Source organism: Pongo abelii, chromosome 16 (assembly GCF_028885655.2).
Source record: "Pongo abelii isolate AG06213 chromosome 16, NHGRI_mPonAbe1-v2.0_pri, whole genome shotgun sequence".
Taxonomy (NCBI): Eukaryota; Metazoa; Chordata; class Mammalia; order Primates; family Hominidae; genus Pongo; species Pongo abelii.
In genome coordinates, this window is record NC_072001.2 from 37318561 (window position 1) to 37343455 (window position 24895).

A 24895-nucleotide genomic window follows, 5' to 3' on the forward strand; every position below is an offset into this window, starting at 1 on the left:
GATTTTATATTAGACCACAAAGATAAATTTTTAGAATTCCCTAGGGCAGAAATTATAAAGGACTCATTTTGATGTAGTAAAAGGAGAAAAGTAAAAATAGCAAATATAACTCAAAAAGCCTAAACACTTGTGGAATTAAAAGCACTTCTGCCGGGCATGGTGGCTCATGCCTGTAATCCCAGCACTTTGGGAGACTGAGGCGGGTGGATCACTTGAGGTCAGAAGTTCAAAACCAGCCTGGCCAACTGGTGAAACGCCATCTCTACTAAAAAATACAAAAATTAGCTGGGTGTGGTGGTGGGTGCCTGTAATCCCAGCTACTCGGGAGGCTGAGGCAGGAGAATTGTTGAACCCAGGAGGCGGAGGTTGCAGTGAGCTGAGATCATGCCACTGCACTCCAGCCTGGGCAACAGAGCAAGACTCCCTCTCATAAATAAATAAATAAATAAATAAATAAATAAATAAATAACTAAGGCACTTCTATATACCTTATACATCATATTAAAAAGTGAAAACTTTGGCCGGGTACAGTGGCTCACACCTGTAATCCTCAGCACTTTAGGAGGACAAGATGGAATGATCACTAAGGCCAGGAGTTCAAGACCAGCCTGGCCAACAAAGTGAGACTCTGTCTCTCCAAAAAAAAAAAAAAAAAAAAAAATTGTAATTTAGCCAGGCATGATGGCATGTACCTGTAGTCCCATTCCAGCCTGGGGCACAAAGTGAGACCCTATTTTTTTTAGAGTAAGTCTCTAACAATAATAAAAATAAAATAAATAAATGAAACAAAAGAAAAAATAAAAGGGAAAGGGAAAGAAAGAAAGCGTCCGTAAATCACAATCACGTAAGTAACATAGATCCAAACTTATGAGACATTCTTTGTCTTTAATGGTTACAGACTAAACACTCGACACTCACTTTTCTGAACCCTCTAGAGTCTCTAAAATACAAGCTCTTTTTATTAAAGGATAATTGGAAACAAAAAGGAGGGCTAAAAGTGGACTAGAAAGTTTGAGAAAATCTCAGATGCCAGACATGCACAAATAGAATTAAGACAGAGAATGAACAAAGGAATCCCCTGTCTAAGAACCACAGGTAGACAGACGTTCCCAAGGAAGCCTCAGGGACTTGGAATAAACTAAGACAAAAAGAAAGAATGAGCCACAAGACAATCATCAGATTAAACAACTGCACAAGGAAAAATTGTGTCCTTGTACAAGGAACAGTTGAGCCAATCAGATCGTGTCTCTTTTCCATCTCTCTTCCCTGGTACATGGAATAAACCCTGCAGCCCTGGCCTCCTGGGTAAATGTGGAAAATTGTTACTACAGTGAGCAATCCACATTGCTCACTGGATGGATGGATGCAGGAAGCAGCGACTGTGGTCCTCCAGATACTGAAGCGGGGAAGGGGTTAAATGAGGAAAGCCAGCTCCACTGCAAAGAAAAACCCACCCTGGCAATTGCAGAGGCCTCCAGCCTGCCTATCTGATCTTCAGCCAGCTGGAATCCCAAATTAAACTCAACCAGTCAACAGGCCTCACCTACCCACATACCAGCCCTTTCTTTAAAGGAGAGGCTATTGGAGAAAGAGACTTAGGCAAGAATAAAGGAAACTCGTATTGCCAACTTTTATACCAATCAATTTCATCATTTATTCATAATATAAACAAAGAACCAGAGATCACCAGGCATTTGAGAAATAAACAGCATTAAAAAGCAGGACCATGATGAAAAAGAAGTGACCTACAAGGTCAAGAGAGAAGAATACAATGTTTATAATCCAAATTTTGTTCCCTTTTTTTCAAAGTCCAGGTTCCAGGCTTATATTATATAATCCTAACGTTTAGCCTTAAATATTAATAACAATATTTAATTCTAAATTCTGCTCCAAGAAGAGAATTTTTATAATCCTAATATTTATCCTCAAATTCAAAAGTACATGCCAAATATAGGCAGCTAGGAAAAAGGACCAATCAGAGAAAAAGAACAGGAACAAAAACTTTCAAATATGATTGTTCAAATTAAAAAATTAACTGGAAATCCTAAATAATAAAATGAGTGGGGATAAATACCAAGTTTGAGAGCTCAAAGATAAAGTCAAGGAAGAGCAATAAAAGAAGAAAGTTTGCATGGATACAAAGAGGGAACAATCGACACTGGGGCCTATTTAGGGTGGAGGGTGGGAGGAAGGAGAGCATCAGAAAAAAGAACGATTGGTCCTTACTAAGCTTAGTGCCTGGGTGACCAAATAATCCGTACAACAAACCCCCATAACATGAGTTTACCTATATAACAAACCTGCATATGTACCCCTGAACCTAAAATAAAAGTTTAACAAAGAGAGTTTGGCAGTTCTTCAAAAGGCTGAACACAGAGTTACCATTTTATCCAGCAATCTCACTACTGCAGGAGAAATAAAAATGTATATGTTCACACAAAACCTTGTGGACAAATGTTCAGAGCACCATTATTTATAATAGCCAAATGTGGAAACAACCCCAAATGTCCATCAAGACCACATAAGCAAAATGTGGAATAGCCATACAAAGATTATTCAGGTAGAAAAAGAATGAAGTACTCACACATTCCACAATATGGAGGAACCTTGAAAACATTATGCTAAGTGACAGAAGCTAGACACAAAAGGCCACATACTGTATGATTCCATTTATATGAAATATCAAGAATAGGCAAATCAGCCAACAGGAAGCAGATTAGTTGTTGCCAGGGGTTGGAGAAGAATGGGTACTGGGTTTCACTGGGTGAGAAAACTGTTCTGAATTTAGATAGTGGCGATGGTTGAACAACTTTCAGTATACTGACACCTACTGAACTGTACACATTAAAATGGTGAATTTTATGGTATGTAAATTATATCTCAATAAACAAGAGAAAGTGAGAAAGCAAAAGAAAATTTGAAAAAAGAGTCAAGAGACACAACCCCCCCCACCCATCCTGTAGGGGTTTCAGGAACAGAAAAAGGATGAAATAAGAGAGGAAGAAATCTAAGAAGTAATATAAAAACTAAAGGAGGAGTGAAGAGGATAGGCATTGTGGCTTACACCTGTAATCTCAGCACTTTAGGGGGCCAAGGCAAGTGGATCACTTGAGGTCAGGAGTTCGAGACCAACCTGGCCAACATGGTGAAAACCAATCTCTACTGAAAACACAAAAATTAACTGGGCATGGTGGCACACACCTGTAATCCCACCTACTCAGGAGGCTGAGGAAGGAGAATCGCTTGAACCTGGGAGGTGGAGGTTGCAGTGAGCCAAGATTACTCCACTGCACTCCAGCCTGGGAGACAGAGCAATACTCTATCTCAATATAAATGGAAAGAAAAGAAGGGAAGGAAGGGATGGGAGAGGGGAAGGAAGGCATAGGAGAAGGGAAGGAAGGGGAAGAAGGGGAGAGAGGAAGGGAGAGAGGGAGGGAGGGAGGGAGGGAGGGAGGAAGGCAGGCAGGCAGGCAGGCAGAAGCAAATTAGTAAAAAGAGATGGCAGGAAGGCAGGCTGAAGCACATTAGTAAAAGAGATTCCTAGAGACAATCTAGTAAAATCTACAGGCCTGGAATAAAAAGAAATGCTAACTCAAACAAGGCACACAAAAGAGGGGGAAAAAAAGGTAAGGTTGACCCCCAAGTCCTACAGAGCTACAGTTAGTACAGGGAAGAGAGCTCAAACACCAAAGCATGGCAAAGAGGTAAGCCACTGAGAGGTCTTCTTCAAAAGAAAGCAAAACAAAAAATCTACCAGCCGGGCATGGTGGCTCAGGCCTATAATCCCAGCACTTTGGGAGGCCGAAGCGGGTGGATCACCTGAGGTCAGGAGTTCAAGACAATCTGGTCAACACGGTGAAACCCCGTCTCTACAAAAATACAAAAATTGCCAGGCATGATGGCAGGTGCCTGTAATCCCAGCTACTCAGCAGGCAGACACAGAAGAATCGCTTGAACCCAGGAAGCAGAGGTTGCCATGAGCTGAGATTGCGCCACTGCACTCCAGCCTTGGTGACAGAGCGAGACTCCATCTCAAACAACAAAAAAACCTATCCAATGATAAAATATAATCAACCAAGAGGAGAACTACAGCAAAGAAACAGGAAAACTGTGTTTTTATTAAAAAATTAATGATGGATGAGCATTTACCTTATTCAAGTATAAAACTTATTTAAAAAATAGAAAAATTCTTCCTAAATTCATATCTCAAAAAGGCACTTGCCACAGTAAAAAGCAACCAGTGTAATGAGAGAATATATTTGCAATCATTTATCTGACACGGGGTTAATATCTAGAATATATAAAAAATACCTACAACTCAACAACATAAAACTCAATACAAAAATTGGCAAATGACTTGATTAGACCTTTCTCCAAATAGCCAACAATCAAACAAAAAGATGTTCAACATCACTAGTCACAAAATACAAATCAAAACCATGAGATACTACTTCACACCCATAGGGATAGCTGTCGGCAAAAAACAAAAACAGAAAACACTAATGTTCATAGCAGCATTGTTCACAATAGCCAAAAGATATAAACAAGCCAGTGCCCAACAACAGATGAAAAAATCAACAAACTGTGGTATATACATACAAAGGGATATGATTCAGCCTTAAAAAGGAATGAAATGCTGACATGTTAGTTGCAACATGGATGAACCTTGCAAATGAAAGCAGCCCAATTGTCCTATAGAACTGATGCTTACAGTCTTTTAAAATAAACATAGAAATTGACCCTCCCAGTCTTAAAACTTGAGAAAGTTACATTTGTCTTATCTGAATTCCTTTGTTGGGAAACCAACCATCAGGCCTCCCAGATAGTTATCAAGGAACTGAAACTTACCAGATCACCACATCTGGACCATAAGACACCAGACCACCTCACTCATCACAATTGCCTAACCAACTACCTGCTTCCTGTCGACCAACTTCTCTTCCCCACCCTTCCCTAACTCCTGTTTTCCCATACATGGTTACATTTCTTCCCTGCTAAATAAACCCCTGGTTTTAGTCAGTTGAGGTGACAAATTTGAGATTCATCTCCCATCTCCTTAGCTGCAGCACCCAGTTGAAGCCTTCTTCCCTAGCAACACTCATCGTCTCCGTGATTGGCTTTCTGTGCTGTGAGCAACAGGACCTAGACCAAACCCCTTGATGTTTTGGTAGCAATATGAGGTACTCACCATAAGCAAATTCACCAAGATAGAATAAGTAGAGTATAGGTCACCAGGACTGGGGAAGGGAAAGGGGAAGTTACCATTTAATGGGTAAAGAGCTTCTGTTTAAGATGGTGAAAAAGTTCTGGAAATGAATAGTGGTGACGGTTATACAACAATGGGAATGAACTAAATGCCACTGTACACATAAAAATGGCTAAAATGGAACATTTTAAATTATGCATAATTGACAATTAACACATTTTAAAAATTACAGTATTACACTATTACTATATATGAATTATACCTCATAAAGTTGATTGGCAAGGATAGAAGGATATACAATTTGATAAATACTCAATGTTGGAAGTTCTAACAAAAGGCATTTTAAACACATTGACTGGGATTATATATTGATACAATTTATTTGAGCACTTCAGCAATTTTTCAGAAGTCACAATGATATTTACTGCCTTCTACCCATTTGTTCTAATTTGTTCTAATTCTATGAATCTTCCCTAAAGGGAAAAAGAAAAAGCAGGCACAAAGACTTAATCTCAAAAATGTTCATCGCAATGTTGTTTCCAACATTATAATACTATCCAAAATTAGTAAGCAAAATGATCAGATATTCACAACATATAAAAAGTTTACCTTAATTATTATGTATTTTATTTTTAAATGTTAATAACATTTAAAATACATAATATATATGTTATGGGGGAAAACAAACATAAAATTATATCACATGATTCTAATTTTTATATGAAAAACAAAACTAAGAAATAAATATACCTACTTCAATAATAATTATCTCCCAGACTAAGTTAAGGACCCTTTATCATATGCTATCAAGGTAATATAACCTGAGATCAGAGAAAACCTCACTAGAAGTGGCTTTGAATGAAGAAAGAAAATAAAAGAAGATTCCTACCAGAGAAACTGTCTACCTCAGTATCATTTTATTCAAATTAAAACAGTTTTACAATCAAACTTCATTAAAAGCGGAGGAAAAATAGTATGTGTGAATTTTGGTATCCAAGGGGATACTAGAACCAGTCTCCGGGCTGATACAGAGGGATGACTGTACTTGGAAATGATTTGGGATATCTGTTTGAAAATGTTAGCAGGGGGCACCCCATTCAAGGATATAACACATTTTAAATAAAAGTGTTTAAATAAATATTTCATTGATTCATTTTTAACGAGCATACCATCAGCCTTCTCAAAGTGTTAAATGCTCAAAGTATTAAATCCTACTTTCTATTACCAGATTTTACTTTGGGAGAGTAACATTACAAGATGTATAATAAGAATTACCCTTATTATTAAGCATTTTCTAAACTCCTATTGTTTCACCAATATTTTACCAGCATAGAAGAATAATTATTATACTACTGCCACAATTCACAAAATCCTTTCACCTCCGATTTTTCATGTGCTTGTCCTAACAATAATGAGATAAGCAAGCTTCATGATAATAACTGCAACTTCTACAAAACCAACCCCACTGTAAATGAAATACCCACTAAGAATCAGGCACTATATAAAGTATCTCATATATTTACCTCATTCAAAGTGGAATAATTACCAAAAATCTATGAAGTAGTTATCTCATCCCCATCCCAATTTTATAGATGAGGAAACTGCGGCTCAGCAATTAAAGTAATTGGCCCAGAAAGCAGATCTTTGATCCACACCCAGGTCTGTCTGAATCCTAAACCTATGCCATTTCCTTGTTCCACCCACCCTCCCCAGGAAACAGAGAATGAGAAAAAGATAATCATTTGGCCGAATCTTATAGGCAACCAGAACCCAGAGCCTTCTAACACTTGCTGTATGGTGCTTTCTACCTGGTATGTCACTTCTATAAAAAGCAAGGACACTTCCTTCCATTGGGAGTTTATAAATCATAATCTCATTGGATTATAAATAACATCATAGGGAAGCTACGTGCTACATGAAGGACAGATAAGCATGGCCAAGAGAAATTTTGAGGAAGTATAACTAAATTAATACACAGGGATCAGGGTTGAAGTATTTTATAACCAATACTCAAAACAGTAACAGTTAGCCTGGTGCAGTGGCTCACACGTATAATTCTAACACTTTGGGAGTCAGAGATGGGAGAATCACTTGAGCCCAGGAGTTCAAAACCAACTTGGGCAACATAGTGAGAGACCTTGTCTCTATGAAAATAAGAAAACAAGAACATTTAATAAAGTTTCCAGGAGTAGCTCAGATAATCCCAGCATTGTATATTAGGAGAAGGGCTATTTTTAAATATTCTAGAATTTATAATTGGAATGCCCATAAAAATTGCCTATGAGTAGAGTCATCATTATGTCAGAAAAATTTATGATAATTATTTAGGACTCTGCTTTTGATAAGTATGTATGCTGTAACTATTTAATAAAGTCATGAAAAAAATTTTTAAAATATAAATGTTACTTACATATCGCAGTTTAGATCTATCTGCGAATGCTGGATTAGCAATTGGAACTAGAATAAAAAATGTAAGTGTAAAAAAAGGAAAAATTAAAATATTTAAGTCACGAAACACAGAAAGTGACAGCAAAGTTAACAGCTCAGATCTTTATAAAAAGGAAATTTATACTGTACGCCAAAAGTGATATTTACTAAATTACAAAGGCACTTGTATATGAATAAGATTAAAATAAAAACCAAGAACAGTACTTTTAGTTTCTCCTACCACTTTATATTCTCTAAATGACTGCCCTTACCTGATAGACACACACCAACTATAGAAAAAAGTAAACTTAATAATATCCTGGAAGCAAATGAACTTAAATTCTTTCAAGCCAATTCCCAAATGAGGGCCCACTACAGAAAACACCTCTGAACCACCGTAATTCCTTTCTGAGGATGACTCCAAACACTCTGCTAACCGATGCTAAACATGAGCCAAAAGAAACAAAAAACGAAAAAACTCTGACAAATTCCCATGAGCTTACCAATGGACCAAGATAGTCCAAAAAGTAATATTCCCAGAGGATAGGAAAAAAATGTCTTAGAGGATTGATGTCTTCCTTCAGTGTCACAGCAGAAACCTTGCAGGTTACCAGATGACCCAGTAAAGGAACCAACACTGCCAACCCATTCCACATGGGCAGTTCATTCCAGTCACTGATGAGAAGGGAAAAGGTCTTATGATATCACGTTTTTTTTTTTTTGAGATGGAGTTTCGCTCTTTTTGCCCAGGCTGGAGTGCAATGGCGCGATCTTGGCTCACTGCAACCTCTGGCTCCCAGGTTCAAGTGATTCTCCTGCCTCAGCCTCCCCAGTAGCTGGGATTACAGGAGTGCACCACCATGCCAGGCTAATTTTGTATTTTTAGTAGAGATGGGGTTTCACCATGTTGGCCAGGCTGGTTTCAAACTGCTGACCTCAGGTGATCCACCCGCCTCAGCCTCCCAAAGTGCTGGGATTACAGGCATGAGCCACTGCACCGGTCCAATTTCACATATATATATATATATATATATATATATATATATATATTTTAAGATGGAGTCTCGCTGTCGCCCAGGCTGGAGTGCAGTGGCACAATCTTGGCTCACTGCAGGCTCCGCCCCCACCGGGGTTCACGCCATTTTCCTGCCTCAGCCTACATATTTTTTTAAAATCTTACAAGTTAACATAAAATGGAAATCTGAGTATTACAAACAACATCAACAACAACAACAGAAAGTTCAAAATCACCATCTACTCTCATCTACTGTAAGACCTAAGGATTAAGCAGAGGATAATTTCCATAAAACTAAAATCATGATAAATCAGTTTTTTCATGGTAGTTAAATCAAATTGCTATTTTAGCACTTGTTTGAGCCTCTAAAAAACATAAATTTAAATGCATAAGTCACGTCACAGAGGCCTACCAGCGGGGAATGGAGGAGCCTGGCGGCCACCTCCTGGTGACCAGCCACCATGCACAAACAGCAAAGGAGATTAAGCTTGGCTCAAGAGGTCCTCGAGCTCTTCTCAGTGGAGTCCATCTGTGAGCACACTTGTTGCAAAAAAGTCATTCCAATCTTGGTCTTTCAGAAATTATAACTTATCCACTGCCAAGGAAAGAAAATAACAGAAGTATGAATGATGAGAAAGACAACTACTGGAAACACTACATGAGAAATAAACACAGAATTACGACAGCTAAGATGAGGACAAAGAAAACACTACACTGTCAAAACCAAAAATACTCCAAAGATGACACTACTTCTATTTGTCCTTCTATATTTCCCATCTCTTTATCTATCCATGGAAACTTTTTAACCACTTCAATGGAAAACTATGCTTTCAAACCAAGCAGATGTCTAAAGCAGAATTGTCCCACAACCTAGACTATAACAAAATGCAAAGTTGAATACAACTGGAGTAAAAGACAAAAGAGTCTTTGTATAAATAAATCAACCCTCAAATATTGAGAAAAGCACAAATCCCACAGTTATTAAAAAGTTCCAATAAAATTACTGTAAAAAAATGACGAGGAAAACATGATAGCTAAAATCACCTGAAATGCCTACCTCCAAATCCGTATACAAAAAAAGGGCAAAATCTAGGAAATGTGATACCCCCTAAAATTAACATATTTTTGGCTGATCTCAATCTTTAGACAAAAGAAATTATAAATATAATTTCCCAAATAACTCAAAGAAGAAAAAGGAAATAGTATTTCCCAGTAATAATTCTCTAGGTTTGCATAAATAGACCTACTTGGCACTGAAAGCACTATTATTAATATTTGGCTTCACTTTGGTCTTTAAACGTCCTTCTCCACAGGTTTTTCTGGTTGTTTTTATCGGTAATTAAGTTGACTGATATAAACCCTTAGCTGGTTTATTGAAACCTAAATATATTTTAAATTTACTTCAAATCATAGATTCTACTCTAGCCACAATGAATAATTTTCCCCAAATTGAGTTCAACAGCTTAAAATATAATTTGTTAAGCAAACAAACAAACAAAAAAACAGTTTAAGGTATGTAAAAATTTCTGACTTTCACCCTAAATAAGATTTTCATTAGCTCAACAGAAATGTAATAATTATCCCTTAATTATCTCCACTACCACACCATCTCCACAGTCATGAACCACCTAGTCCCATTCTCAAATGTTCTGGTCCCACCAATAGAATCCCAATCCTTCCTTGTTGTCCCCAACCCTGTGCACCTACACCTGCCATAAATGGTGGAAATTCAACCAGCTCTATGAAGGGAAGGGAGGAGACCCTCCCCCAACCCACTCTACAGGAAAACTTGCCCAGATCTATAGGAACCTCCCCACACACAAGAGGACAGGACAGCCCAGACTCAGCTGAGAAATGTCAACAGCTGGTACAAATGAATTACAGATTATTTACAATTCACATTAACACTGCTCCAAGAATATAACCAACTGTCAAGACAAAAAAAAATTTAGTTATTCACATACAAATATTCCATTTCTGAATAAATTTCATATTTGTATCTGTATACAAAGAGTCTACATGTTTGATAACTCCTTTATGATCCTACCTGAAAATGCTGGTAGATGCAATATTTTTGGTTGAAATTCAACTGATGGTGGTCGTTTCATTACCTGTGGTTAAAAAAAAAAAAACTTTCGAGACAATTTTTAAGATGGATATCTGTCTCCTTATATGTCCCTTATATCAGATAATAAATCAATGAGGACAAAAAAAGAATGTGTAAAATTTGTTACCAAAAAGAATAATAACGATGCCTTTTCAGATTAAAACATACATATATAGATAATAATTTATTTTTTAAAATAATTTCAATAGATATCTGTAACAAAATACAGCTTCAAAGAAAAAATTCACCCCTATCTTGGCTTACTCTTTAGATAATTTACCTCTAATTAGAAATTCAGTCTTTCAACAAATATCTATTGGGTACCTGCCAAGGTAAGGCTCTATGTCAAGTGTTAAGGGGGATACAAAAATATAAAACACACAATCCTATTTTCAGAGAGCTGACATTCTGGTTGGGAAGATGAGACAAACATTTGATAAACAACAAAATATTTCACAATTGAAAAGAGGTAGGACATAACTACAGACAAAACCCTGGACAGAAAGAATTTTTTTGTAAATAGTAGTTTAGAGAATACAGCAAGCACTTTACTTGATATAGTTGAGACCGGGTTTACAGAAGAGGTAGGGGGTGGGTTGAGGTCTTGAAGAATGGTTAGAACTTTATGGTTATATCAGAGAAGACACCATTCAAGGAAGCCATAATAGCATGAATTGGAAAGTGCACAATTTCTTTGAGAAATGTGAAGAAACCATGTAGTTGGATCCATGAGCTTGGGACAGCCAGATACTGCATCTTGAGACTTTTAATTAAAAATTCAACCATCATTTCTATACCTAACTTCTGCAAAACTTCTATATGTAGTATTTTTAAAACCTTTACTAATTAAGTAACCAGCATTACCGTATTTACGGTAGTATTCTTACTAAAATGCATATTCTCATTCTAATCTCATAATCCAAATTAATAATCTCATTCTAATCATGAGAAACCCTTAGATAAACCTAAATTAAGGGACATTCTTCAAAACACTGAACCAGTTACTCTTCAAAGTGTCAAGGACTTGAGTCATACGTTTTATAACATGTATTACAAAAACATACAGAGGCCAGGTGTGGTGGCTCACACCTGTAATCCCAGCACTTTGGGAGGCCTAGGGAGGTGAATCATGAGGTCAGGAGTTCAAGACCAGCCTGGCTAACATGGTAAAATCCCATCTCTACTAAAACTACAAAACTTAGCCATGCGCAGTGGCAGGCGCCTGTAATCCTAGCTACTCAGGAGGCTGAGGCAGGAGAATAGCTTGAAGCCAGTTGGCAGAGGTTGCAGTGAGCTGAGATCACACCACTACACTCCAGCCTGGGTGACAGAGTGAGACTTCATCTCAAAAAAAAAAAAAAAAAAAAAAAAAAAAAGACAAACTGTCAAGGTCATGAAAGGCAAGAAAAGTCTGAGAAATTCTGACAAAACCATGAAAGACTAGGACAGACTATACGAGACTAAGAAGGCATAACAACTAACTGTAATGTGGGATCCTGAACAACAACAAAAAAAAGGACATTAGAGGCAACTGGTAGAATTCAAATAAATTTGGTAGTTTAGTTAACAGCACTATACTCATGTTTATTTTTCCTTTTTCAGAAAGAATTCAAAAGGAGCAATCAGGGTATTGCACGACATCATTACACAGAGATATGAATCAAGTATTATGCAACTCCAACTACCACATTCTACTGCCCTCCAAAAGGAGGAACAGGTAAGGATTATCCTGCCTGACTAGCACTATACCAATGCTAATTCCCAGGTGTTGTTAACTATACTATAGACCTATAAGATGTGAACATTAAGAGCAGCTGGGCAAAAGGTATACAGGAACTCTCAACTATTTTTTAACCTTCTCTCTAAGACTAAAAGTAGTTTAAAATTAAAAGTTAAACACAAAAATGTCCACTGACTAAGGCTTCCCATAAACTATCAAATATGGTTATAAGAGGAAAAAAAGAAACAAGGAATATCATCTAAAGCAAGCCTGTGCAACCCACAGCCCATGGGCTTCATGCGGCCCAAGGCGGCTTTGAATGTGGCCCAACACAAATTCCTAAACTTTCTTAAAACATTGTAAGATGTTTTTTGCAATTTTTTTGTTTGTTTTTTAGTTTATCAGCTATCATTAGTGTATTTTATGTGTGACCCAAGACAATTCTTCTTCCAGTGCAGCCCAGGAAAGCCAAAAGACTGGACACCCCTGGGAAAGATATCACAAATTGTTCTAGAAAGCCCACTTTGAAAATGCACCAATGCACATCAAACTTAGCATAATAAAGTTACTCTGCTACACATATGAACTCACAATAAGAATTAGCTCCATTATGAAAAATAGCTGAATAATCTATATAAAATGCTGTCTGTCTAGAAAATAAACATGAATCCAAGAACCCTTTGGTCTAAACCACAGTAATGCTCCCAATGAGATACGAAAAGACAGTCATGAATTAATACAGAAAAAGAGATTTTAAAAAGAAAAAGAAGGCTGGGCGTGGTGGCTTACACCTGTGATCCCAGCACTTTGGGAGGCCGAGGCGGGCGGATCACGAGGTCAGGAGATCGAGACCATCTTGGCTAACACGGTGAAACCCTGTCTCTACTAAAAATACAAAAAATTAGCTGGGTGTGGTGGCGGGCACCTGTAGTCCCAGCTACTCTGGAGGCTGAGGCAGGAGAATGGTGTGAACCCAGGAGGTGGAGCTTGCAGTGAGCCAAAATCACACCACTGCATTCCAGCCTGGGTGACAGAGGGAGACTCCATCTCAAAAAAAAAAAAAAAAAAAAGTAACAGAAGCAGGAAAATTAAAATAGAGAGTAAGTAGTGGAATGTATGTTGTGGAGTTGGAAGTCAAGACAAAACACAGGGACTTAGAAATGCATCTGTTTTTTAAAGTAAATACTCATTTTCCCCTAGCAATAAAGTATTATATTCTAAAAGGCAAGAAGCAAAAAAACTCACAGTGGTGTAGAAGTACATTGTGAACCGTGACTCCTCCAGCTCCCATAGTGTCTCCTCACTGTCTCCCATGCAGTCTTAACAACCTGTGAGAGGGCAGGGCTTCCGTGTGATCTGCCTGCCCAGCCCAGCCTGGTGAGCAGTGCCCTCTGACTGCTTCTGCCTTCAAAATACATCAGAGACTAGAATACTTAGAGTGAGTCACATTAGTGCAGATGGAGAAACGATGGGACTGAGAGCTAAGGTCTGAGGTCAAGAGGCTGGCAACCCCTCTGTGGCATGTGGAAGAAAGCAGTAGTGAGAGGCAGAGCTGACTCATTCAAAACAGAGGGGAGAAAACTTAGAACTCCAGTGCAGTGGAAGTGAAGGCAGAGGAAACTGTTGCAGACAGAGCGGGAGCTGGAAATGCAGACATGCAGCACAAATGAAACAGAAGCAGACAAGAGAAAAGGAAAGATTAGACAGTAAATAATATTCTGAATGAAAATCTCATGCAGATTTCAGATCTCAGTAAAGTCTACAACTCAGTTGTTAGAGTGCTTTCTGCACCTTTGGACTGTCATTAATGGGGGTGACAACAAGATCTGAGTCCATGTAGATAAGCTCTCTCTCATCTGGGATTCCAGGTCCTGCTGACTCAGGTGTCCACTTCTAATCTGAAATGAGAACAAAAGAACAAAAATTAGACTTTGTTTCTGTAACTAATATAGAGCTTTAAAACACTGAACTAATAAGATGCTGAGGAAGACACCACTGTAAAATGTCACCTATATCAATGTACTTCAACTGCTATTCAAGACACTTGCAGTCTCACTTAATTTTCACAAAAATCCTAAACTGTACATACCATCATTTCCATTTCACAGATAAAAATATAAAACTCTGAGAAAGTAACTGAATTGCTCATGTTACCATTAAGCCTGGCTAGCACTAGAAAAAAGATTTTTACAATTCAATGTTCTAAACTGTGATGAGGCAAACTGGTTTTTCGATTACCAGCATGGGTTTTTTTTGGTTTTTTTTGTTTTTTTTTTAGGGATGGAGTGTCACTCTGTCACATAGGCTGGAGGGCAGTGGTGCAACCCTGGCTCACTGCAATCTCTGCCTCCCGGGTTCAAGTGATTCTCCTGCCTCAGCCTCCTAAGTAGTGGAATTATGGGTGCACGCCACCATGCCCAGCTAATTTTTTTTTTTTTTTTTGAGACAGAGTCTTGCTCTGTCACCAGGCTAGAGTGCAGTGGCACGATCTCGGCTTACCAGAACCACCATCTCCTGGGTTAAAGTCATTCTCCTGGCTCAGCCTCTCGAGTAGCTGGAACGAGGTTTCACCATGTTGGCCAGGCTGGTCTCGAACTCCTGGCCTCAGGTGATCCGCCTGCCTTGGCCTCCCAAAGTGCTGGGATTATAGGTGTGAGCCACTGTACCCGACCCATGGCTTTATTTTTCATTCATAGAATGCTAATCAATTTATTTCTGCTTTACAGAATATTCAATGTGAAGGTGAAACTGTAACATAAAAAAATTTTCAGACTTAAATACAGACCGGTTACCTAAGTGTTAAACCTCAATTATTTATTAAGCCTCGTTAGAGTTGATACATAATAAAATGAATCACCAGACATTCACCATCAGTTATTCCTTTGAGATGGTACTTTGTGCTCTATTTAAACATAATTTGTATTCCTAGTGCTATGCCCCAGTATTTCCCATCCAAAAAAAAAAAAAAAAAAGAGAGAGGATTTATGCTTAAGAACCTTAAAAGATAATGGAACAGAGTTAGCTAAGAAAATTCCTGGAAACCCAATGTGCCCCTTGCAACTCAGATGAAAGATATAAGAAAACACACAAACAGGCTGGGCACGGTGGCTCAAGCCTGTAATCCCAGCACTTTGGGAGGCTGAGGTGGGCGGATCACAAGGTCAGGAGTTCAAGACCAGCCTGACCAACATGGTGAAACACCGTCTCTACTAAAAATACAAAATTAGCTGGGTGTGTTGGCATGTGCCTGTAATCCCAGCTATTCAGGAGGCTGAGACAGGAGAATCACTTGAACCCAGGAGGCGGAGGTTGCAGTGAGTTGAGATTGTGCCACTGCACCAATTAAAAAAATTATATGCAAAACTTAATTTCCTATAGGTAAATTGAATGTAGGCACAAATGCCAAGTTATAAGAAATATCCCACTCACAACAGCAAAAATATATATAACAAAATGTTCAGGAGTAAACTAAATGATCAATAATTGCAATGAGATCATGATCATTAAATGAAAATAATCATTATAAAATTATACTCTCTTCTTTCAAAGTGAACACATTATGTATAAAACCAGAAGTAGTGATATCAAAATGTATGAGATGTATGAGGTTACAGTGAACTATGATTGTGCCACTGCACTCCAGCCTGAGCAACAGGCTCTTAAAAAAAAAAATGTAATCGGTGTTTACCTGGGAATTTCATCGTAAATAATTTTTCTATTGTCTTTGTCCTCTTTTATATTTTACAAGTTTTTTACAATTATATATATTTTGTAATAGAATAAAAAGTATCATTTAAAAATTATAAAACATAAGGCCAACACAGTGGCTCACACCTGTAATCCCAGCTCTTTGGGAGGCCAAGGCGGGCAGATCACGTGAGTCCAGGAGTCTGAGACTAGCCTGGGCAACATGGGGAAACCTCTACTAAAAATACAAAAAATTAGCCATGCATGGTGGCGCACACCTGTAGTCACAGCTACTCAGGAGGCTGAGATGAGAGACTCACCTAAGCCCAAGAAATTCAGGCTGCAATGAGCCATGATCCTGCCACTCCACTCCACCCTGGGTGACAGGAGTGATACTCTGTCTTAAAAATAAATAAATACCGAGATATATATGTAAAATAAACTACCTTAGGTATTCACATTATTGATTATATTTTCTCAATAGAATGATTATATATTCCTCTTTATAACCATCTGCCAGAAGAGCTTCAACATCTATCGCATTTCAGAATGAATTTTTTTTTTTTTTTTTTTTTTTTTTTTTTTGAGACGGAGTCTAACTCTGTTGCCCAGGCTGGAGTGCAGTGGCGCAATCTCGCCTCACTGCAACCTCCACCTCCCAGGTTCACACCATTCTCCTGCCTCAGCCTCTTGTGTAGCTGGGACTACAGGCGCCCACCACCACACCCAGCTAATTTTTTGTATTTTTAGTAGAGACAGGGTTTCACTGTGTTAGCCAGGATTGTCTCGATCTCCTGACCTTGTGATCTGCCCTCCTCAGCCTCCCTCAGTGCTTGGATTACAGGTGTGAGCCACCGCACCCGGCCCAGAATAAATTTTTAAATTTACATTGATTTTCTATTTCACATAACCAAAAAATTAGCACAGTGAGATTTTATTATAACCCATTTATACTAAATTTCAAAGCAGAAATAAGCTTCACATGGTCCAAATACACTTCACATTACATCAAAACTAGTTAAAAACTAAAAGCAATTATATTTGTCAAGCAATAAGTAGCATAAAAATAACAGAATTAATTCAAAGTAGGTCTGCATTCAACACAACTATGATTGAAAGAAATTAAAGTAAAACCTAAATAAGTACAAATACATCCTGTGTTCATGGAGGAAAACTTAATATTGTTAAAATGGCAGTACTTCCTAAGTTCATCTACATATTCAATGCACCTCTGATTAAAATCCCAGCTGGCTCCTTTGCAGAAACTGACAAGCTGATCTTAAAATTCATATGGAAATGCAAGTGACCCAGAACAGCCAAACCCACCTTAAAAAACTTTCTGGAGGATTCATACTTTCTGATGTCAAAGCTTACTAAACAGCTACAGTAATCAAGAGTGTGCTACCGGTATAAGGACAGATGAACAGATGAAAGAATAGAATCCAGAAATAAACTTTCACATATACAGTCAATTGATCTTCAGTAAGGGTTCCAAGACAATTCAATGGGGAAAGAATAAGCTTTTCAACAGATAGTTCTGAGATAACTGGATGTCTAGGTGCAAACAATGAAGCTATACCCCCTACTTCATGCCACATGCAAAAATTAACTCAAATGGATAAAAGAGCTCAATATAAGAGATATTGACAAAACTATAAAACTCATAGAAAAAAACATAGACAGAAACCTTTGTGACCTTGGTGTAGCAATGTTTTTTTAGATATTACACCAAAAGCACAAGGAGCAAAAAAACACAAATGAAGAAAGATAAATTGGACTATATCAAAATTTAAAATCTTTGTGCTTCAAAGGACACCATCAAGAAAGAAAAAAAGACAATCCAGAAAAAGAGAGAAAATTGTTATAACTCCTATGTAGAATATGTAAAAAATTCTTACAACTAAATAATAAAGAGATACATAACCCACTTAAAAACAGGTTAAATTTTGGAATAAATATTTCCCCAAAGAAAATAGACAAATGGCCAATAAACACATAAAAAGATGCTCAACATCATTAGCCATCACGTAAATGCAAATCAAAACCACTAAGACATAGAAATTCACACCTACTAGCTGGGCGCAGTGACTCACACCTGTAATCCAAATACTTTGGGAGGCGGAGACAGGTGGATCATATGAGGTCAGGAGTTCGAGACCAGCATGGCCAACATGGTGAAACCCCGTCTCTACTAAAAATACAAAAATTAGCCAGCTGATAGTGGTGCATGCCTATAATCCCAGCTACTCGGAAGGCTGAGGCAGAAGAATTGCTTGAGCCTGGGAGATGGAGGTTGCAGTGAGCCAAGATCATGCCACTGCACTCCAGACTGGGCAACAGTCAGACCCAGTCTCAATCAATCAATCAATCAATGGAATTTCACACCTGCTAGATGTGAAATAGGATGGCGATCACGAGAAAGACAGGCAATGCGAAACTATTCACAACAGCCAACAGGTGGATGCAACCCAAGCATTCATCAACAGATGAAAAGATAACAAGGCGTATTAAATACATACAAGGGAATATTATTCAGCCTTAAAAACAAATGAAATTCTGGCACATGCTACAACATGGATGAACGTTAAAGACATTACCCTAAGTGAAATAAGCCAGGCACAAAAGGACAAATACTATATGACACCACTTATGCCAGCAGTCCCCGAACTTTTTGGCATCAGGAACCAGTTTTGCAGAAGACAATTTTTCCACAGACAAGGTTGGGGGAGATGATTTTGGGATGATTCAAGGACATTACATTTATTGTGCATTTTATTTCTATTATTATTACATTGTAACATATAATGAAATAATTGTACAACTCACTATAATATAGAATCAGGGCTGGGCACGGTGGCTGACGCCTGTAATCCCAGCACTTTGGGAGGCCAAGGTGGGCAGATCATGAGGTCAGGAGATCGAGACCATCCTGGGTAACACGGTGAAACCCCGTCTCTGCTAAAAAATACAAAAAATTGGCGGGGCGTGGTGGCTGGCCCCTGTAGTCCCAGCTACTCAGGAGGCTGAGGCAGGAGAATGCCGTGAACCTGGGAGGCGGAGCTTGCAGTGAGCCCAGATTGCGCCACTGCACTCCAGCCTGGGTGACAGAGCAAGACTCCCTCTCAAAAAAAAAAAAAAAAAAAAAAAAAAAGACTACAAATGATAAGCAACATAGGATAGATATTTAAGGAAAGGCTTTGAAAAGGAAAATAAGATCAAAATAAACTAAGAAAAAATTATTACAGAACAAAGAGATTCTAGGGAGAAGACAAAAGAGTATCAAAATCACTTTGTAAAGATACTTGTGAATATATTACATGTATAAAACAAAACAGAGGCCGGGCGCGGTGGCTCACGCCTGTAATCCCAGCACTTTGGGAGGCTAAGGCGGGCGGATCATGAGGTCAGAAGATCAAGACCATTCTGGCTAACATGGTGAAACCGCGTCTCTACTAAAAAATCCGTCTGTACTAAAAACACAAAAGTTAGCCAGGCGTGGTGGCGGGCGCCTGTAATCTCAGCTACTCTGGAGGCTGAGGCAGGAGAATCGCTTTAACCAGTGGACTGTCAAGAGAGGTAGGCTGTAGCAAGCCGAGATCGCGCCACTGCACTCCAGCCTGGGCGACAGAGTGAGTGAGACTCTGTCTCAACAAAAAGAAAAAAAGAAAGAAAACTTTTTTTTGAGAGAGAGAGAGAGAAGTCTCGCTCTTCTCCCCCGGGTTTGAGTGCAACGGCTCGATCTCAGCTCACTGCAACCTCCGCCTCCTGGGTTCAAACCATTCTCCTGCCTCTGCCTCCCAAATAGCTGGGATTAAGTCGCCTGCCAACACGACCGGCTAATTTTTCTATTTTTTAGTAGAGACGGGTTTCAGCATGTTGGCCAGGCTGGTCTCCAGCTCCTGACCTCAAGTGATCAGCCCGGTTGGCCTCCCAAAGTGCTGGGATTACAGGCGTGAGCCACTACGCCTCGCCAAAAAACCGAAAATCTTAAAGGTCTTTCCCCTTCCCCGCCTGGGCTCCAACAACTCGGGAGTCGCCCTGCCCCGCCCTGTCGCGGTGGGGAGAGCAGGTGGGCTCACTGAGGGCGACCATGGGTCCCAAGAGGGCTCCGGCAGCCGCGGGCTCCCACCTCGAAGCGCAGCGACAGGGGCCGAGAGGGGCCAGCAGCCCCCAAGCCAGCCCCGCGCTAGGAGTTGGAGAGACGCGCCCTCCGCCTTCTCCCACCCAAGCCTGGCCCAGTGCCGGGCGGGCTAGTTGTGGGAGAAAAGGGCGGGGAACCGGGGCCTCTCTGGGGCAGGTTCCCCTTTGTCCTGGGACTCTGGGCACCCCCTTTCCGCCCTCGCCCTGCGCCGCGAGGCCGCCACCTGGCGACTCACCTTGATGTTGCGGTGGAGCGTGAGCCGCGGCTGTGGCTCCTGGTTCTCGTGGAAGATAGAGGCCGGCAACTTCAGTTTGGCCTTGAACGCTGACAGGGACATCTTCCCCTCATCTCAGGCGAGAGGGGCGCGGAAAAGGAACCTGTCCCGAGCCGCTGTCATGGCCGCGACCACCCGGCGGGGCCCCCGGCCGAGCTCTCGCGGCTCCACCTCTCCCCGCTGCCGTGACCCTCGTGGGAGCGCGGCTGGAAAATGGCAAGGGACACCGAGGACTTGGCGGGAGCTGTGTGGCGGCCTGGGGGGCTGCTCCCTTTATAACCGACTCCACCGACAGGAGGCGCGGCTCCCGTCAAGCCGCAGCTTAAAAGGGCAACAGCACCAGCGCCCCCGCTACCGCCTGGGAAAGGGCTGCCCCTACCCCGCCCTGGTCCTCGTGGCCCCTCACCTCTTACCCCTCACCCTTCACCCCTCACCCCTCACCCCTCAACCCGGCGCACCCCGCGTGTGCGCGCTCCCGGCTGCCCCCTCCTTTCTTGACCCAGCACCTTTCTGCCCGACCCATCTGGTCCCTTCTTCACACTCGCGACTGGGCGCCACAACCACCAAATCTCTGTGTGTGTGTGTGTGTGTGTGTGTGTGTGTGTGTGTGTGTGTGTGTGTGTGTGTCCCTGTCCCAAGGGGGCGTGGCTCACGCCTGTAATCCCACCACTTTGGGAGACTAAGGCGGGCGGATCAAGAGGTCAGGAGAGAAGACCATCCTGGCTAACACGGTAAAACCCCGTCTCTACCAAAAAAATACTAAAAAATTAGCCGGGCGTGGTGGCAGACGCCTGTAGTCCCAGGTACTTGGGAGGCTGAGGCAGGAGAATGGCATGAACCCCGGAGATGGAGCTTGCAGTGAGCTGAGATCGCGCCACTGCACTCCGGCCTGGGCGACAGAGCAAGACTCCATATCAAAAAAAAAATAATAATAAAAAAAAATAAACCTCAAAGGATCACTAGTGGTCAGCAATTATATGCAAATAAATAGGAAAACGTACTAAAAATGGATAAATTTCCAGACACATCTAACCTACCAAGATTGAACCATGATGAAACCCAAAACCTGAACAAACCAATAACAAATAATGAGATCAAAGTAATAAAAAGTCTCCCAGCAAAGAAAAGCCTGGGACCTGATGATTCACTGCTGAATTCTAGCAAACATTTAAACAAGAACTAATACCAACCTTACCCAAACGATTCCAAAAATAGAGAAGGAGGGAATACTTGCAAACTGATTCTACAAGGCTAGCATTACCCTGATACCAAAATCAAAGATACAAACCAAAAAAGAAAACTACAGGCCAATATCACTGACGAATATTGATGCAAAACTCCTCAATAAAATATTAGCTAACAGAATTCCACAACACATTAAAGTTGGGCTGCAGTGTCCCAGGTTCACTCTACCCTTCCCGTTTTCCTCTCTGTGTGTGTCTACTTTGCCGTGTTCCATGGTGGCAGCGGCGGTGGCAGTGTTGGTGCATGGGCCTCCTGGGACAAGGGGAAAGTGAGTATGCCCTTTTCTTGCCCCATGCCAGGCGTCTGCAGCCTGGCACAAGCTCTGGCCAGGTCTCCAACAAGGGACCTGGAGATGTTTTTTTCCAATTTCTGGATTGGTAACTTGAGGCAAATTCTGGGCACTAGAGTCAGAACTAAGACGAGACTGAATCAGGGGAGTCTGGGGTCCTGAGAGGCAGAGGCCTGAAACGGTCTAGAGTGTGTGGGGAGCTGGGTGCATGTTCAGGCCAGTTGCTTCTCTCTGTGCCTCAATGTTCCAGGTACCCTTGGAGGGGCTGAGATCCTAGGGATTCCTGGAGCCTGGCTGCATGGCCTGGCCACTCTGATGCCCTTGTGTTCTCCATGACAGGACAGCAAGGCCGAGGAGAATGGCTCTGACAGCTTCATGCACTCCATGGACCCACAGCTGGAGCGGCAAATGCAAACCACCCAGAACCTGGTGGACTCCTACATGGCCATTGTCAACAAGACTATGTGGGACCTCATGGTTGGTGTCACACCCAAGACCATCATGCACGTCATGATCAACAACGTGCATGTACCACCTCATAGGGACAGGGGGCTCCTGTGGCACTGGGGATGCAGGTGGCCATGTGGGCCTGGGGGAGATGCTGACCAGCCCTATGGGACCAGGTCCAGGGAGGGAGGCACGGTCCAGACCAGAGCTGTCTCATAGAAATACAACGTGGGACTGGGGACAGTGGCCCATGCCTGTAATCCCAGCACTTTGGGAGGCCAAGGCAAGAGGATAGCTTGAGCCCAGGAGTTCGAGACCAGCTTGGGCAACATAGTGAGACCGGGTCTCTAAACAAAAGTTTTAAAAATAGCTGGGCTTTGTGGTGGCAGGTACCTATAGTCCTAGCTACTCGACAGGCTGACATTGGAGGATCACTTTGAGCCCAAGAGATTGAGGCTACAGTGAGTGGTGATCTCACCCACTGTACTCCAGCCTAGCAACAGAGCGAGATCCTATCTCCAAAAAACATTTTAAAAAACTGAGACTGGTGTCCTGGTGTCATGATAGGTCCTGGGTCCCCTCCCAGATCTGTGACCTTGGACAGGTGACTTTTCCTCTGGACCTCAGTGTCCTTATCTGAGTGAGAAAAGGGCGGTGGGGAGGCAGATCTTTGAGTCTAAGCGGTGTAGAAGCCGCGTCTGAAAAGCCATACTCAGAGCTCCAAGTCCAGCACACAGTCCCAGCAGGGCCTGGCAGGAGGCCAGGGCAGCACAGGCATCAGGTCCCAATCTCCTTCCCTCTTTGCTCACTCTCAGACCAAGGAGTTCATCTTCTCAGAGCTGCTGTCCAACCTGTACTCACGTGGGGACCAGAACACGCTGATGGAAGAGTCGGCAGAGCAGGCACAGTGGCACAGTGGCACGCATGTACCACATGCTGAAGGAGGCGCTCAGCATCATCGGCGACATCAACACAACCACCATCAGCACGCACACAGGGGCCTGTGGACAACTCCTGGCTGCAGGTGCAGAGCGTCCTTGCCAGATGCAGGTACCAAGGCTGGCTCCCACGGCCCCAAAGCCCCCCAGCCCCCAAGGCTGAGCCTGGGGACTCTTGAAACAGGCTCCGTGCCCAAGCTGGTAGACGTGGGTGCTCCCTGGAGCCATCACAGAGCTCATGGTTTATGGTGTAAGGGCTGAGAGCTTGGAGGGGGTTGTGTGTGGGGCTGTACTCTGAGGCGGCCAGAGGCCTAGGATAGCCCTCCTGGGCACACTGTACCTGTTGAGCAGTCTGAGTCATGCTGCCAGGGCAGGGCATCCAGCTCCCAGCCTGGGAGTGCTGAGAGCTGAATCCACTGCAGAGCAGGGGTGATAGTAAGGGTCCTACCTCATCTATCTGTCGGCAATCCAGTGGTGAGCTAGGATTAAACCTTGAGTCCCATACACATGGTCAACCCACAACACACCTCACAGGCCAGGCAGGAAACACAGGCCCCTTCCCTCGCTCCCAGGTACCATCATAGCTGCTAGGGTGTGACTGAAGGCAGGGTCCCCGGCCCCCACTGAAGCACTATTGCCGGCCTGCAGGCTCACTCACCTTGGCGTGTTGCTCCTAGAGGTCACCTCTTCTATTCAGCCAAGGGGACCACAGTGTCTGCTGGCCCAGCTGACCTCTGCCCAGGAAGCCCACCCACCTCCCCTGCCATGGACTCTCCCTCTTCTGCTTTTCCCAGCAGGAAGGGCCCAGCCTCACCTATGCGACCTGCAACCCCCAACAAGCTGAGGCTCCCCTCTTAGACTTATAAGTCTACAGCCAGTGACATCCAGCTGCCTGCCCTTTTCCTCCCCCAGGGACCCTTGAGGGGTTCCTGGGCTTTCTGACCACCCAGAGGGGGCTCCAGCGATCACTCCAGCCATCCATCTCTTTTAGCTTCATCATCCTGGTTCAAGCAGTGTTCCTTCTCTATCAGGCCTGGTGGCTGTTGTGTTGGGCTCCCCAAGGTGAGAGGTGGCCCTGGAAAAGTGGGTTGGAAGACAGGGTGACCAGAGAAGAGGGATGCCCAAAGGGGCTGAGCATCAGTCTTAACAGTGGGTGCACTTGGTGCCGTGGAAGAGGCCAGCACATGTGGGTGGGGAGGGCTGCCACAGCCCCCAGGCACTACCTGTGAAACTCCGGCTCCTCCCTCTGTCTTCCTCCCCCTTCCCTTCCAGCCCCTCTTTTCCAGGAGCCTTGCCACACTCGCACGTGCGCCCTTCCCTCCTTGGCCCTCCCACAGCTGCTGTGGCACACCTGTGCTCTGCACTTGCCTCACCAGCTCTCTGCTCGCTTTTCTCTCTC

At 42.2% G+C, this 24895-nt stretch overlaps 1 long non-coding RNA gene and 1 other non-coding gene across 8 annotated transcripts in view; both read right to left on the minus strand.

The window, feature by feature from the left end:
• Window positions 1-21151, minus strand: part of LOC129050465 (uncharacterized) — a 59386-nt gene extending 38235 nt beyond the window's left edge. For 2 of the 7 annotated variants that reach the window (XR_010137442.1, XR_008514089.2), the window contains exons 1-6: window positions 20539-20972; window positions 14267-14373; window positions 13721-13803; window positions 10696-10759; window positions 9061-9243; window positions 7617-7663 (exon numbers count right to left, since the gene is read on the minus strand). This is a non-coding gene — a long non-coding RNA (uncharacterized LOC129050465). Of the gene's footprint in view, window positions 1-5888; window positions 7664-9060; window positions 9244-10695; window positions 10760-13720; window positions 14374-20538; window positions 20995-21083 lie in introns of those variants that run through there. The other 5 variants (XR_008514090.2, XR_008514092.1, XR_010137440.1 and 2 more) reach the window with 5 other exon arrangements.
• Window positions 12364-12495, minus strand: LOC129050608 (U8 small nucleolar RNA). Its single transcript, XR_008514287.1, has one exon. It is a non-coding gene; the product is annotated as a U8 small nucleolar RNA (small nucleolar RNA).
• Window positions 21152-24895: the final 3744 nt, after the last annotated feature.